Consider the following 15,412-nt stretch of genomic DNA (forward strand, 5'->3'; position numbering starts at 1 on the left):
ACTTTCCTGCTCTTAAGATGCCGCTTGGCCTGCTGTGTTCATCCAGCTTTACATCTTGTTATACACCTTTAGATACTTTGGTCATTATAGAATCCCTGGAGTCATAGAGTTTACAGCACAGACAAAGGCCCTTCAGCCCATCAAGTCTGTGCTGGTAGAGACAACTACCTAACACTTCTAATAACAGCACTGGGCCTACAGTCTTGTTTACCTTGACAACGCAAGTGAATCTTCAGTTTGAGACTTCTCGTCTCTCTTTGGCTAGTGAAAGCAGTTCTTCACCATGATAGAGATAGTTGGAACTGCAGATGCTGGAGAATCTGCGATAACAAGGCATAGAGCTAGATGAACACAGCAGGCCAAGCAGCATCAGAGGAGCGGGAAAGCTGATGTTTCGGGCCTGGACTCTTTCAGGCCTAGACCCTTACCTGCTCCTCTGATGCTGCTTGGCCTGCTGTGTTCATCCAGCTGTACACCTTGGTATCTCTTCATCATGACAGTTGGTTTCTCTGTCTGCATGTGATATCACTGTACTTATAGCCAATCTGCAGTTACATAGAGGTAATGAGAATTTATTGTGAAATTGCTGTAAGCCTTTGTGATGGTCCCACAGTCCAAAGATGGGCAGGCTAGGTGGATTGGCCATGCTAAATTGTCCATAGTGTCCAGGGATGTGCAAGCTAGCCATGGGAAATGCAGGGTTATAGGGATAGAGTAGGAGGGTGAGACATGGTGGATGCACTTCAGAGGCTTGGTATGTGGACACAATGGGCCAAATGGCCTGCTTCCACACTCTAGGCATTCAATGATTCTGTGGTAGCCTACAATATCTTTAACCACTAAACTTCTGACCTACTCGTAGCACCTTCCTGACTCCTGCACTCACTGACATTGTAAACAGTTTTCTCTGTTGAAGTGCTGTTACTCTCGCTTTTAAAATTTGACCAGTACTCTTTCGCAAAAATCCAACATTGATTCCTTTGTCCTCACAAGCTACTGCTTTATCTCAAATCTCTCTCTCCTTTTAAAACTCACTTTCCATGTTCCAAGTCTGATTTCACCCAAACAACTTTCTGCCTTTACCTGCCACTATTTTGATTATAAGTTTTGCAATTTCCACCCTTTAGCTTTCCACCTCATAAAGCAGAATTGAGTGTCACCAAACAGATATAATTTTTCACAGGCCTGCACTCAAAAGTTAACATTAAACACCAAGCAATTTTGTTCAGGATCTAAAAGCATGGATTCCTCTCAGTTCTTAGCTTTCACTCTGTTATCATAGCCAAAAATCCTGTACAAGCACATGTCCATACATCTGTCCATGATGGTATCAGTAGATTTGACTACCTCACAGTCCATGTTGAGACTTTGTCCTGTCTTCATTGTGTTACATGGGATAGACTTGGAATAGATCTAGCAATGACTGGGCATCTTTGAGGTTCTGTGGGTGATCAGTAGCAGCAGAAGCGTGCTCCAACGCAATGTACAACCTCCTGTCTCCTTAGCCAGCACCTTTCAAACCCATGACCATTTCCATTTGGAAGGACAAGGGTATCAGATCTATGGGCAATCCAGGACCTGCAAGTTTCTCTTCAAGCCACTCAACATCCTGACTTAGAAATATATCATTATCCTTTCAGTTTTACTGGTTCAACATCCTAGATACCCTCCTTAACAGCTGTGGATCTAAATACAGCACATGGACTGCTGAGGCTCAAGAAGGCAAATCACCAGAACCTATTCAATGGATGAGAAACAAATGTGGAATTCATTGCCGCAGAGTGCAGTGGAGGCCGGGACGTTGGATGCCTTCAAGGCAGAGATCAACAAATTCTTGATCTTAAAAGGAATCAAGGGCTACGGGGAGACTGCAGGGAATTGGGGTTGAAATGCCCATCAGCCATGATTTAAATGGCGGAGTGGACTTGATGGGCCGAATGGCCTTACTCCCACTCCTATGTCTTATGGTCTTATGGTCTAAATGTAGGCCCAGCCAGCGACACCCGCATCCCATAAATGAATTCCTTAAAAGTCGAAAATTCGACCTCATACCCTGCTCTAAGAAAGATGTTGTGAAACTTGAAAAGGCTCAGACAAGATTTACCAGGATGTTGCTGGGGATGAGGGTTTTAGCTATAAGGAGATGCTGAATAGGGTGGGGCTGTTTTCCCTGGAGTGTTAGAGGCTGTGGGATGACCTTATTTAGGTTTATAAAATCATGAGATCATGGATAGAGTCAAGGTCTTTCCCCAGGGTGGAAGTGTCCAAAACCAAGGGGCATATATTTAAGGTGAGAGGGGAAAGATTTAAAAGGGACCTAAGGGGCAACATTTTCATGTAAGGGATGGTGCATTTATGGAATAAACTGCCAGGGAAGGTGATGGACGCTGATATAATTATACCATTTAAAAGGCACTTGGATTTGTACATGAATAGGAAGGGTTTAGAGGGATATGGGCCAAATGTTGGCAAATGAGACTAGATTAATTTAGGATATCCAGTCGGTATGGGTGAGTTGTACCAAAGGATCTGTTTCCATGCTGTACAGCTCTATGGCTCAATGTTAAAACTGCAGGAGAAAGAAAAGTTGGAAGCTCTAGTTGCCAGTCTTGCATCGAAACAGTGATTAAATATTTTGTTGTTTTGCTTGGCAGACCACAGAGAAATCATATCTCTTACATTCCAATAATTTACAGGCCAAAGTCTTGTGAAGAATGAACGGAATCTACCCTTCATTTCATCAGAGGAATATGGCCAGTTTGTGAATTCTCTACAAGATTGTAACCGAAGCATTTTCACAAAGGCTTCTTGGAACTAAGCCAGATTCTCATGTTCATGCCAAACACACAAAATACTTTGGCTCAGTCCAAATATGTGTGCACTGAACATTGATGCCAGAGTCTGACATAACCCTTCTCCCAACTGTTGAATTCGCTGTTCGATATAATAACGCCTGGAGCGCTGCCCCTTGTGTGCAGTTAAAACTCGGAACTAACCAGAAATCAGTGAGCTGAAATATTACAGCAGGTTAAATTTTCTGCTCCAGCAACAGAAGGACAGAGAGTGTGTTTTAAAATCCACTTAAGCTGACTTCATAAGAAACTCACAAATAAACCAAGAAAACTGGAACTTTGGTACATAGATGGTGTCTCCATTTTTCAGAAAAGAGGATCATTCAAGGCAGGAACAATGGTCCTAATATATTAGTTAGAGATTGATATGTGACTTCAGCTCGACATAGTGGGATTGACTCTTAAATACTTTGCATAATGGCCTATCGAGGCACTCAGATCCCAAGTCATTTGGAATTGGTAACAAATGCAAGCTTTATTAGTGAAACCCTAAAGGTAAAGCCACCACAGTCTCACCAGACCATAGGACTGATGTGTTATTAGAGAGAGATCAAGACTGTTGGTTTAATCTGAGGGTCACTATACCTCAGGTGAGGTAAAGAAGGAGAACTCTTCATGGTTACCTCAGTAGGAAAAAAGAAAATGTAGAATCTGGCTTCAGCCGTTTGGTTAAAAGTTGAGATAACAAGGTGTAGAGCTGGATGAACACAGCAGATCAAGCAGCATCAGAGGAGCAGGAACATAGAATATAGAACATAGAACAAGACAGCGCAGAACAGGCCCTTCGGCCCACGAGGTTGCGCCGACCTGTGAACTAATCTAAGCCCCTCCCCCTACACTATCCCATCATTATCCATATGCTTATCCAAGGACTGTTTAAATGCCCCTAATGTGGCTGAGTTAACTACATTGGCAGGCAGGGCATTCCATGCCCTTACCACTCTCTGAGTAAAGAACCTGCCTCTGACATCTGTCTTAAATCTATTACCCCTCAATTTGTAGCTATGCCCCCTTGTACAAGCTGAAGTCATCATCCTCGGAAAAAGACTCTCACTGTCCACCCTATCTAGTCTTCTGATCATCTTGTATGTCTCTATTAAATCCCCTCTCAACCTCCTTCTCTCCACTTAGAACAGACCCAAGTCCCTCAGCCTTTCTTCATAGGGCCTGTGCTCCAGGCCAGGCAACATCCTGGTAAATCTCCTCTGCACCTTTTCCAATGCTTGCACATCCTTCCTGTAATGGAGCGACCAGAACTGCACGCAATATTCCAAATGAGGCCGCACTAACGTTTCGGGCCTAGACTCTTCTTCAGAAATGGGGGAGGGGAAGGGGCTTCTGAAATAAATAGAGAGAGGGGAAGGCGGATGGAATATGAATCATCTTCCATCTACCCCCCCTCCATTTTCTTTATTTATTTCAGAATTCCCTTCCCCTCTCGTATTTCTGAAGAAGGGTTCAAACCCAAGACATCACCTTTCCTGCTCTTCTGATGCTGCTTGGCCTGCTGTGTTCATCCAGCTCTACACCTTGTTATCTCAGATTCTCCAGCATCGGCAGTTCCTACTATCTCTGGTTCAAAGTTGAGATTCGTTTGCCTTTTATTACTAGATAGCACAAGCAGACAGAAACTGAGCCAGCATTTTTTGCCTATCCATAAATGCCCTGTAGGAGGCGGTGGTGAGCTGCCGTCTTGAATGCTGCAGTCCATTTGGTATAGGTACACACACAATGCTGCAAAACATCCCATCACATCATTTTAAAGAAGACTGCGACAATTATCCCTGGTGTCTTGTTAATACTAATTCTTAAATCAACATCACAGAAACAGATTATGTTCTCATTGTCACATTGCTGTTGTAACATTTTGCTGTGTTGCTAATTAGCTGTTGCATTTCCTACATTACAACAGAAGCTATGCTGCAAAGAAGTATATTATTGATTGCAAAACACTCTATGACATTATTTCCTTGTTTTTATCTTTCCTTCGAAATTATTGGAAAGACTCGAAGAAAATACAGCTTATCTTCAATAAACTGTGTTAAACTCCCATGCTATCTTCATGGTCCCTGCACACTGATCTCATTAACTCCTCTGCTTCCTAACACCTTCACATGCAGATCTGCTACCATGTCTTCCCAAAATTACCCATTCGACTTGTGTGTCCTCCCCTACCATTTGACCCTCCATCCATAAACTGATCCTATTCCTACTTATGCTCCTTAAGTATAGGCAGCAGGAGATTCACTCCTTACAAGGCCGACCAGCTCAGGCCTATTTCTGTGCTGTACCATCTGACTTGGAACACAAGGCATATGATATAATTAGTTGACTTCAAAATGCAACTGGTGTTTTATTTTTCCGATTCAAATAACATCAGCACACACATCCCCTGCTACTCTTTTATCAATCTGTCTCTCTTTCATTTTCCACTCTTTCTCATTCTCGCTAAACGCAATCTCCCTCTTTCAGTTTTCAATATGTACTTTCCTAAGTTTATACAGAACTGACTTAAAGTCTGAACTTTACTGTTAAAAAACACTCAGTTTCTCGACTAAAGGTAGTTTATGCAGGTGGTGTGGTGCTTTGGAGGGAAATCCACATAGACATGGGGAGAATGCGCAAACTCCACACAGATACTTACCCAAGAGTGGTTCCCTGGCACTGTGAAGCAGCAGTGCTAACCACTGACCCACCCCTAGAAAGAGGTTACAGAACCAGGTGAGTCCCCACTTAGAGTGAGAGATTGTTTTGATCTGGTTTAGTATCAATCCTAGTGGGATCTGATCTGGTAGTGTGTAGGGTTACAATTCCAAGAAGCAGCAGACAGTCAGGAACATTGTGCATGTTTATTTAAGGGATTCTGATGAGGTGGGTGGGAGGCTTAAAGTCTAAGGAATACTTTTTGCTAATGTTGGAGTGCATTCCCAGGACCCTCTTGAGGCTGCTGGATATCCCAAGGCCTGCAAAGCAGGTTCTTCAATTTGAGGCTTAAATTGGACATTTTCCTCATGGGAGCAGGGTGGAAGCTCAATCCCTTGTCTCATCTGAATAAAAGTTGATGTCAACAATAGGAGTTAGGTTCTTACTATGCCTCCCAGAGAGAAAAACACAGTTAAAACTGTAACATATGGAAATGAATATACTGGTTGCCCTGGAACTCTATTGTGAAGCATACAAGATAAGGCAGACTGCTATGTGTCATTCACCAGTTTCTCTGTGCCTACCCACTGGGCTCCAGCTACCCCACCCCCACCTCTGCCCCCATATTTATACTTAATCTGACACGCTCGCCTCCATGGAAATTCACCATAACATCAAAAGACCATACAAGTACAACCACTTAATAAGATCATGGTTTTGTCTGATAATCCTCAACTTCACCTTTTCGCTTTTTCTCCGTAATCCGCGATTCCGCTAATGATTATAAATCAGACTGTCTTGGCCTTGAGTATACTTAACGACACAGCCTCTACAGTCGTCTGCAGTAAGGAATTGCGCAGATTCACTCTGAGAGAAGAAATTCCTCCTCATCTTTGTACTAACCGGGTGACATTTTACTCTGAGAATATGCACACTGGTCTAGACTCTCCATCATGGAGAAACAAGCTCTTAGCATATACCTTACCAAGCACCCTCAGAATATTATATGTTTTAATAAGATCACTTCTTATTCTTTGAAGTTCCAGTGAATGCAAACCCAACCGACTCAACCTCTCCTCATAAGAAACTCTTCCATATTCAGGATCAACCTCATGAACCTTCTCTGTGCTGTCTCCAATGCTAGTATAACTTTCCTTAAAGAAGAAGACTAAAACTGCTTAAGGTATGCACAACAGCCCCCAAATTCACCTATGCTGTAGCTTTGTGAAGTCTATCTTCATATAAATAAGGTTCAGCTTTTCTGTTCTTCCAGACAGAGTGCATAACTTCCCCACATAATGTTCCATCTGTGTTAAAATTGCCCTACCCCTAAACTTGTCCATATCCCTCTGTAGGCCTCACATCTCATCCTCACCATTTGCCTTCCCATCTATTTGTCATTTGCAAACCTGATGATAAAATGCATTTACTTTCCTCATTCAAGTCATTAATAAATATATTGTTGTAACCCCAGAACTGATCCCTATGGAATACCACTAGATGACGTACTGAAAAAGACACCTTTATCACAACTGTCTGTCTTCTGTTAGTTATGTAACCCTCTATACATGCTCAAATACTGCACCAACATACCAACTCTTAACTTATTATGAGCCAAAGTGCAGTATCTTTTCGAACTTTTGGAAATTTTGTACCAGTTCCCCTTTATGTATCTTGCATGTTACATCATCAAAGAATTTGAATAAAATTGTCAGGCGTGATTTCACCTTCATGAAGGCATGCTGACTTTGGTTGATTGAAGTACATATTTCTAGATATCAGAGTAGCCCACAAACCAACAATCAAACTGTGACAGCTACTGATGAACATAAAGGATCCCATACCCACAACCAATAAAACTGACATAATATACAAACTACCATGCAAGGGCTGTGAGAAACATTACGTTGGCCAAACTGGAAGAAAACTGACAATACAGATACACGATCACCAACTAGCCACCAACTAGCAACGAGGCATGACCAATTCTCACTGGCCTCAATACACGTGGATAAAGAAGGACACGAATTCAACTGGGACAACACATCCATAAGAGTACAAGCCAAACAGAAATATGCCAGGGAATTCCTGGAGGCCTGGCATTCCAACCGAAACTCCGTCAACAAACACATCGAACTGGACCCGATATACAAATCACTGAACAACAGAATTGGAAGTGAATGCCAACCACCCCAGCAAACCGAGGCATATAAACAAGCAGGGCAGTACACCAATGCCTTACAGGCAGATCGGACTATACAAGTGTATTGGGGTAACAGAACAGCCTGTAGAGTACAATGTTACATCTGCTGACAAGATGCAGAGAAAGATCAACACTAACATAAAAGAGGTCTATTCAAAAGTCGAAATGCATGAATTATTCCTTGTGGCTAGTCTACTATTTGATTTTCTCAATCCACGTGAAGATTAAAGTCACACATGATTAATCAATTGCCTTTTTTACATGCTCTCAACATCTCCTGATTTATTATCTGTCCTGCAGTACAGCTACTGTTACAGACCGTATAGACTATGACCATTTGTCTCTCGCACTCCACTCCCGCACATCCCAGATGTCCAAGTTCTTCAAGGACTGCAACTTTTCCCCCCGCAGTGGTCAAGAACGGCCTTGACCGCGTCTCCCGCATTTTCCGCAACACATCCCTCACACCCTGTCCCTGCCACAACTGTCCCCAGAGGATCCCCCTCGTTCTCACATACCACTCCACCAACCTCCGGATACAACGTATCATCCTCCGACACTTCCGCCATCTACATTCCGACCCTACAACCCAAGCTATTTTTCCATCCCCACCCTTGTCTGCCTTCCAGAGAGACCACTCTCTCCGCGACTCCCTTGTCCACTCCACACTCCCCTCCAACCCCACCACACCCGGCACCTTCCCCTGCAACCGCAGGAAGTGCTACACTTGCCCCCACACCTCCTCCCTCACCCCCATCCCAGGCCCCAAGATGACCTGCCATATCAAGCGGATGTTCACGTGCACATCTGCCAATGTGGTATATTGTATCCATTGCACCCGGTGTGGCTTCCTCTACATTGGGGAAACCAAGCAGAGGCTTGGGGACCGCTTTGCAGAACACCTCCGCTCGGTTCGCAACAAACAACTGCACCTCCCAGTCGCGAGCCATTTCAACTCCCCCTCCCATTCCTCAGATGACATGTCCATCATGGGCCTCCTGCAGTGCCACAATGATGCCACCCGAAGGTTGCAGGAACAGCAACTCATATTCCGCTTGGGAACCCTGCAGCCCAATGGTATTAATGTGGACTTCACAAGCTTCAAAATCTCCCCTTCCCCCACTGCATCTCAAAACCAGCCCAGTTCTTCCCCTCCCCCCACTGCATCTCAAAACCAGCCCAGTTCTTCCCCTCCCCCCACTGCATCCCAAAACCAGCCTAGCCTGTCTCTGCCTCCCTAACCTGTTCTTCCTCTCACCCATCCCTTCCTCCCACCCCAAGCCGCACCGCCATTTCCTACCTACCACCTCATCCCACCTCCTTGACTTGTCCATCTTCCCTGGACTGACCTATCCCCTCCCTACCTCCTCACCTACACTCTCCTCTCCACCTATCTTCTTTTCTCTCCATCTTCGGTCCGCCTCCCCCTCTCTCCCTATTTATTCCAGTTCCCTCTCCCCATCCCCCTCTCTGATGAAGGGTCTAGGCCCGAAGCGTCAGCTTTTGTGCTCCTGAGATGCTGCTTGGCCTGCTGTGTTCATCCAGCTCCACACTTTGTAACCATTTGTCTCTGCTCCCTTTGTTCTTTCTTACTTCCACACGTACAGATTCTGTACCTTCAAATTCAATATCATTTCTTGCTATTGTAATTATTCCATCTCATACTAACATGGCTATCCTTCCACCCCTCCCTTCCAGTCTGTCCTCTTGAAAATATTCACATACCAGTGAATATTTAATTAGGCATCTCCCAGATTTAATCTCTTTTCAACCATACCTCCACAATGACTATAAGATCATACACTTTAAGTCATTTATGGCATTAATTCATTTGTTCTGAATACTATGTGCATTCAAATAAAGATCCATTAGTTTTGCCTTTTTGCAACATTTACCTGCTTTGACCCTGTTTGATCCTGGATTTCCACATTTATACTGTCCCTTCCTGCACCACCCTGCATATTGTTATCAAATCACTGCAGCGCAGTGCTGCCATTTCCTTTCACTAAGTCCATCTTTTCGCTTTCCTAAAACCTCCTATCTAGTTAGTTTAAAGTCGTCTCTATAGCCATAGCTACTTCATTCACCCTCGACACCCCGCCAGTTTCAATGAAGTCTGTCTCACTAAAACAGTTCCTTTTTACCCTAGGTAACAAGGTGTAGAGCTCGATGAATACAGCAGGCCAAGCAGCATCAGAGGAGATCCGTCCTCCCTTGTACCCGAATCCTGTTGTCAGTGTCCCAAGAACTGAAACCCATTCCACCCCAAAAAAAATTTAAGCTCATTTTAACTCCGTTATTCGATCTATCCTGCCTGAGCTTGCCCACGGTTCAAGTAATAGTTATTACCTAAAATGTTCTGCTTCTAATTTAGTTCCTAGCTGTTCAAATTTTTGCGGCTGACCCTCCTTTCTCATCCTGCCAATTTCGTTGGTGCATGAATGACAGTAACTGTATCTCTCTCCTCCTGCTCCAACTTCCTCTCCAGCCCCTAGGAGATGTCTAACCTTGGCCTGGGCTGCCTTTGGGATTCCCACTCACTGCTGCAGAGATTAGCATCTTGATTTCATTTATTGATTTGATTTATTTATTTTGTCACGCGTATCTTGTTACAAAATACAATGAAAAGTGTTGGATACTGTCGCCACTCTCCTGTGCCATCTTAAAACAAAGAAAAATAAGCCTATAGACTATAGAGGCAGGAAATTGTAGAGATGAAGAAATTGTCCAACTTTACAGTCCTTCCTGTGATGTGCCCTGTCATGGCCTATGAGCCTGGTGTCCAGGTATGAGCTGCCTTCACTGTGGCATTGTTGCTGGAGTGTAAGTTGCCGCTGTTTGTTGCCATCTTGCCTCCACAGGTATCCTCACCCCTATGAGACTTCACTGAAGATGCCACCAATGTCACCAGGTACCACACCGGCCTAAACTCACCTCTGCAGGAGCAGACATGAGTTGGCACTAGGACTGCCTTGATGATGCAAAAGCCATTGGGAACCCAAACTCACCTCCAACTCTGCTGCCACGAATCCGCACTGCTGGGTCCACTCGAATCTGCGCTGCCAGGCCCACTCGAATCCACTCTGCTGGGTCCACTCGATTCCAAGCTGCCGGGCCCACTCGAATCTGCACTGCTGGGCCCACTCGAATCTGCGCTGCCAGGCCCACTCGAATCTGCACTGCTGGGCCCACTCGAATCTGCACTGCCGGGCCCACTCGAATCTGCACTGCTGGGCCCACTCGAATCTGCGCTGCCAGGCCCACTCGAATCCGCGCTGCTGGGCCCACTCAAATTCATGCTGCCAGGCCTACTAAAATCCATGCTACTGGGCCCAGTCGAATCCATGCCGCTGGGCCCAGTTGAATCCGTGCTGCTGGGCCCACTCAAGTCCATGCTGCTGGGTTCACTCACATTGTTGATTCTGTCATTGCAACTGACCTCACCGCCAAGAGGTAAGTAAAATAAAATCAAAGAGAAAACAGCAAGAAAAGAGAAAAAATGAGAGAAACAAAAAGAAAAGCCCCAGGCTCAGAAGCTCTACCCCACCAACATCTTATTGGAAGTATCTAATCCCCTGGTGTAATGGGGGTGATGACCTTGTGGTATTAATGCCAGATTATTAATCTCGAGGCCCAGATAACCTTTGGGTACCTGGCTTCAAATCCTGGGTCTAGGCTCGAAACATCAGCTTTTGTGCTCCTGAGATGCTGTTTGGCCTGCTGTGCTCATCCAGCTTCACACTTTCTTATCATGGGAGATGGTGGAGTTGGAATTTGATTAAAATCTGGAATTAAGAGTCTAATGATGATCATGAAACCATTGCTGATTATCAAAAAAACCCAGCTAGCTCCCTAATGTCCTTTAGGGAAGGTAATTGCCATTCTTACCTGGCATGGCCAACACATGACTGCAGACTGACAGCAAAATGGTTGACTCTTAACTACCCTCTGGGTAATCTGTGATGGGCAACAAACATTGACCTGGGGATCAGTGCCCACATCCTTTTAATGAATAAATGAAAACAATTACAACAGGACTACAAAATGCTACAACAGTGCAGGCCAGAAGTATTGTGAGGGAGGGGGTGGTAGAGCAAGGTAATACAAGACTAGAGTTTCAGAAATAAGTGCAATGTTGTAGTCAAGGCGGGAGATGGCACACAGTTAGAAGTTGAGGTCAGTGAAAAGGCAGACGTCGGGATGACTGGGAAGCTAAGAGGTTGGGAAGATGTATGGAGCTGGATTTGAGATAGAATTGAGAAACTGGGGGGAATGAGGGGAAGGTAATGGCTGAGTGGTATTATCACTGGACTGTTAATCCAGAGACCCAGGTAATGTTCTGGTGTCCCGGGTTTGGATCCCAACTCCACAGCTGGTGGAATTTGAATTCAATAAATATTTGGAACTAAGAGTCTAATGATGACCATGCACCATTGCCAATTGCCAGGGGATAAGAAATATCTGGTTCACTAATGTAATTTAAGGAAGGAATCCGCCATCCTTACCTGGTCTGGCCTACATGTGACTCCAGACCCACAGCAATGTGATTGACTCCTGGCACCCTCTGAGCAACTAGGAATGGGTAATAAGTGCTGTCCTAGCCAGTGATGCCCTCGTCCAGTGAATGAGTAAAATAAGGAAAACTGGGGCCACTGGCAACACAATGGATGAGTTGAGAGAGGTGTTGCGGAGGTAGAATTGGATGCTGGCAATCTACATGTGGAAAATGGCTCAACCTCTTCAAATTTTGCCACATAGGTGTAAAATGCAGATTAAAAGGAAGAGAAAGCAAAGAATTACTCACAGGAAAGCTCAAAGTTAATGGCACAAATTCAGAAGATGCTATCACTGGAGAAAGACTAGTAATAATCAAATAGGCAAGAGTGGTGTTGAATGAAAGGTGATGACCAGTAAAACAGCTCTCAAGATGCAAGCAGCTTAAAAGTAGTCGAATTGGCTTCTATCAATGCAATCACGGTCCTGATGTGAATCTCCAAAACCTCACTCGACCTAGTCATATAATTAGTTAATAAATGCTCATGAGATTACATTAGTATGGGGGCTAGCTTTCCAGAACCTCTCCCAATATTAATAGAATGTTCAGGATCATTTTAACTAATTATTGAATCCTCATTTCACCCTGAGTTGAACTCAGCACAAGTTAGGCGATTACATCTGAGTCCATCTTTGGTTTGGTGTTATTCTACGCAACACTCTTTGATGCAGGTTTATCGTATTAGCTTTCATTTCATTCAGTTTTCACAGTTGGTATGTGCCAGTTGCTTGCATCATGCATCTTAGCATTCTTGAGATGTTGTACACTTGACTGACTCTTTTGCACCCTCTGGCAATGTCACCAAGTACAAATGATTCCCTTTTTGCAGCTTTTCTGGATTATCACTGGGGGCTTGTTTTTATCCTTTAGTTTTGACTTCCAAGGCTAGTTCACTTGTATAACCCCTATATACCTTCAGGCTCTTCACATCAATAGGCTGCTTTGAAATGAACAAATTCTTTCCTGCCTATCATTTGTACTCTTCACTTGGCACATCAGCAATGTGAGAAGTAACTTAATTTAGAAGTGTTTTATTTTTATGTGATTTCACCTGCAACCCTCTGTCCTTTCCACTTTAGGATAATTTTATTTCCAGTTCCATCTTGTTGAAACTAGTTCCTGTTTATTTTTGGAGAAATGTGCACCCATCCAATATTTCTGCTGCTAATGCTGGCTACAGTCTTTAAGCTAAAGCCTGGGGAGCTTTAAAATAGCACAGACAAATTCTCTTTCCTATTCCTCGCTGTTAATAACACTTCATCATGTTGTGTGACGTTATCAGAGGTTTCATGTCCCTGGTGCAATGTGAGTGTTGTTGGGAAATATGATGAAAAAATCCAGCATCTTGACTTCAAGAAAAAGTTTTGCAATTTTCCTTTTTACATCTGAACTTTGACTTCAGAGTTTCATCATTGAGCAGCTCCTTTAATTCTAACTCTATGTATTTGCATCTCATTGCTGTTCCAAAGTATCCAACTTATACCTCACTTTCAATTCTCTTCTCCTTCTCTGAGGAGTATATGGGACAAATCCCAGACATAGAAGTCAGTGTGAGTATCTGCTGGCTGCAACAATTCAACTGCTTACCTAGGGCACTATGCCACTGCTTCTTCACAACAGGATCATTGGATATGACATGGCACCATCCCTCTTGACACTTTGTCAATGCAATTTGGCATCAGCAAGCTATCAGCCTCAATACACCATTATGCCTGCTCTCAGACCAACTTGCATACCATGTCAGCCCTCCAATCTGAAGCTCAGAGGCACCCGTACCTTACAAGATTCTACCAGCTCACTTTGCAAGCAGAGATGAACATGGATCTCGTGCATACTGCGCCTGGAAACCGGCTCAATTCTGAGTAATCCAAGATAATAAAATGTGAGGCTGGATGAACACAGCAGGCCAAGCAGCATCTCAGGAGCACAAAAGCTGACGTTTCGGGCCCGAAACGTCAGCTTTTGTGCTCCTGAGATGCTGCTTGGCCTGCTGTGTTCATCCAGCCTCACATTTTATTATCTTGGAATTCTCCAGCATCTGCAGTTCCCATTATCTCCAATTCTGAGTAATACTCTGTTAAGTCAATTAATGAACATAGTGGCTTATCAAACGCTAGGATTCACAAGCATCCACTCCCTTCACCACCGCCACTCAGTAGCAGTACTCGGTACTATCTAGAAGACATACTGCAAAAATTCACCAAAGATCCTTAGACATCACTGTCCAAACCCATAGCCAGTTCCATTTGGAAGGACAAGAGCATTAGACACATGAGAACACCATCTTCTGCCAGTTCACCTCCAAGCCACTCAGCATCCTGACTTTTTTTTCCTCTTTATTCATTTATGGGATGATGGAGTCGCTGGCTAGGCAGCATTTATTGCCCATCCCTAATTGCCCAGAGGGTTAAGAGTCAACCACATTGCTGTGGGTCTGGAGTCACATGTAGGCTATACCAGGTAAAGATGGCAGATTTCCCTCCCTTGCTCACCATCCTGACTTGGAAATATATCACCATTTCTTCACTGTTACTACATCAAGATCCTGGATTTCCATCCCTAATAGCATTGTGGGTCTGCCTACTGCACGTGAACAGCAGTGGTTCGAGGAGGCAGCTTGCATTTTATGACTTCAAGCTGGCTTTCTCGTGCTCACTTACTTTGCAGTTGCTTGAGGCTGTGAAGGACTCAGAAGTGGCAAGAGTGATTTAAAAGGAGAAGTGAGCGTGGAGAGGTTCCTGATACAGAGCAGCGAAGGAGTTGCTTCAACAAATTAAAATATGGCACCACAGGAGAATAGGGTATTTCTCCCTCATCCTTTGTGTCTGGATTTTGATTTTGGTTTCGGTTTCGGTTTAAAATTGAAACTGCACACAGGCCAGCAACACATCACCAAGTCACGTGCACAGTGCCCTGTACACTGACTGTGACCAGGCAGCTCAGAGTCAGTTCCCTGGACTGAGGAGATTCTAAATCCCCTGTTAATATTGCTCAGCTTTCCTGATTGGCTAACATTAAAAACCCCAATCAAGGATCTCATAGTCAACAAGATCCACCTGGTCCCAATCACCACTTCCCTCCCCACCTAAGTCCAGGGATGTAGGCCCAGTCTTTCTCTTGTAGCTTTTCCTGTGGTGTTTTCACCCCAGGTATGGTTCC

The 15,412-nt window shown here is 44.2% G+C and overlaps 1 protein-coding gene across 3 annotated transcripts in view; it reads right to left on the reverse strand.

The window, feature by feature from the left end:
- The window catches only part of LOC125450660 (organic cation/carnitine transporter 2-like), a 137,114-nt gene that overhangs the window by 79,454 nt on the left and 42,248 nt on the right, over positions 1 to 15,412 (reverse strand). The window lies entirely within an intron of this gene.

The sequence above is a fragment of the Stegostoma tigrinum genome, chromosome 3 (assembly GCF_030684315.1).
Source record: "Stegostoma tigrinum isolate sSteTig4 chromosome 3, sSteTig4.hap1, whole genome shotgun sequence".
Lineage (NCBI taxonomy): Eukaryota > Metazoa > Chordata > Chondrichthyes > Orectolobiformes > Stegostomatidae > Stegostoma > Stegostoma tigrinum.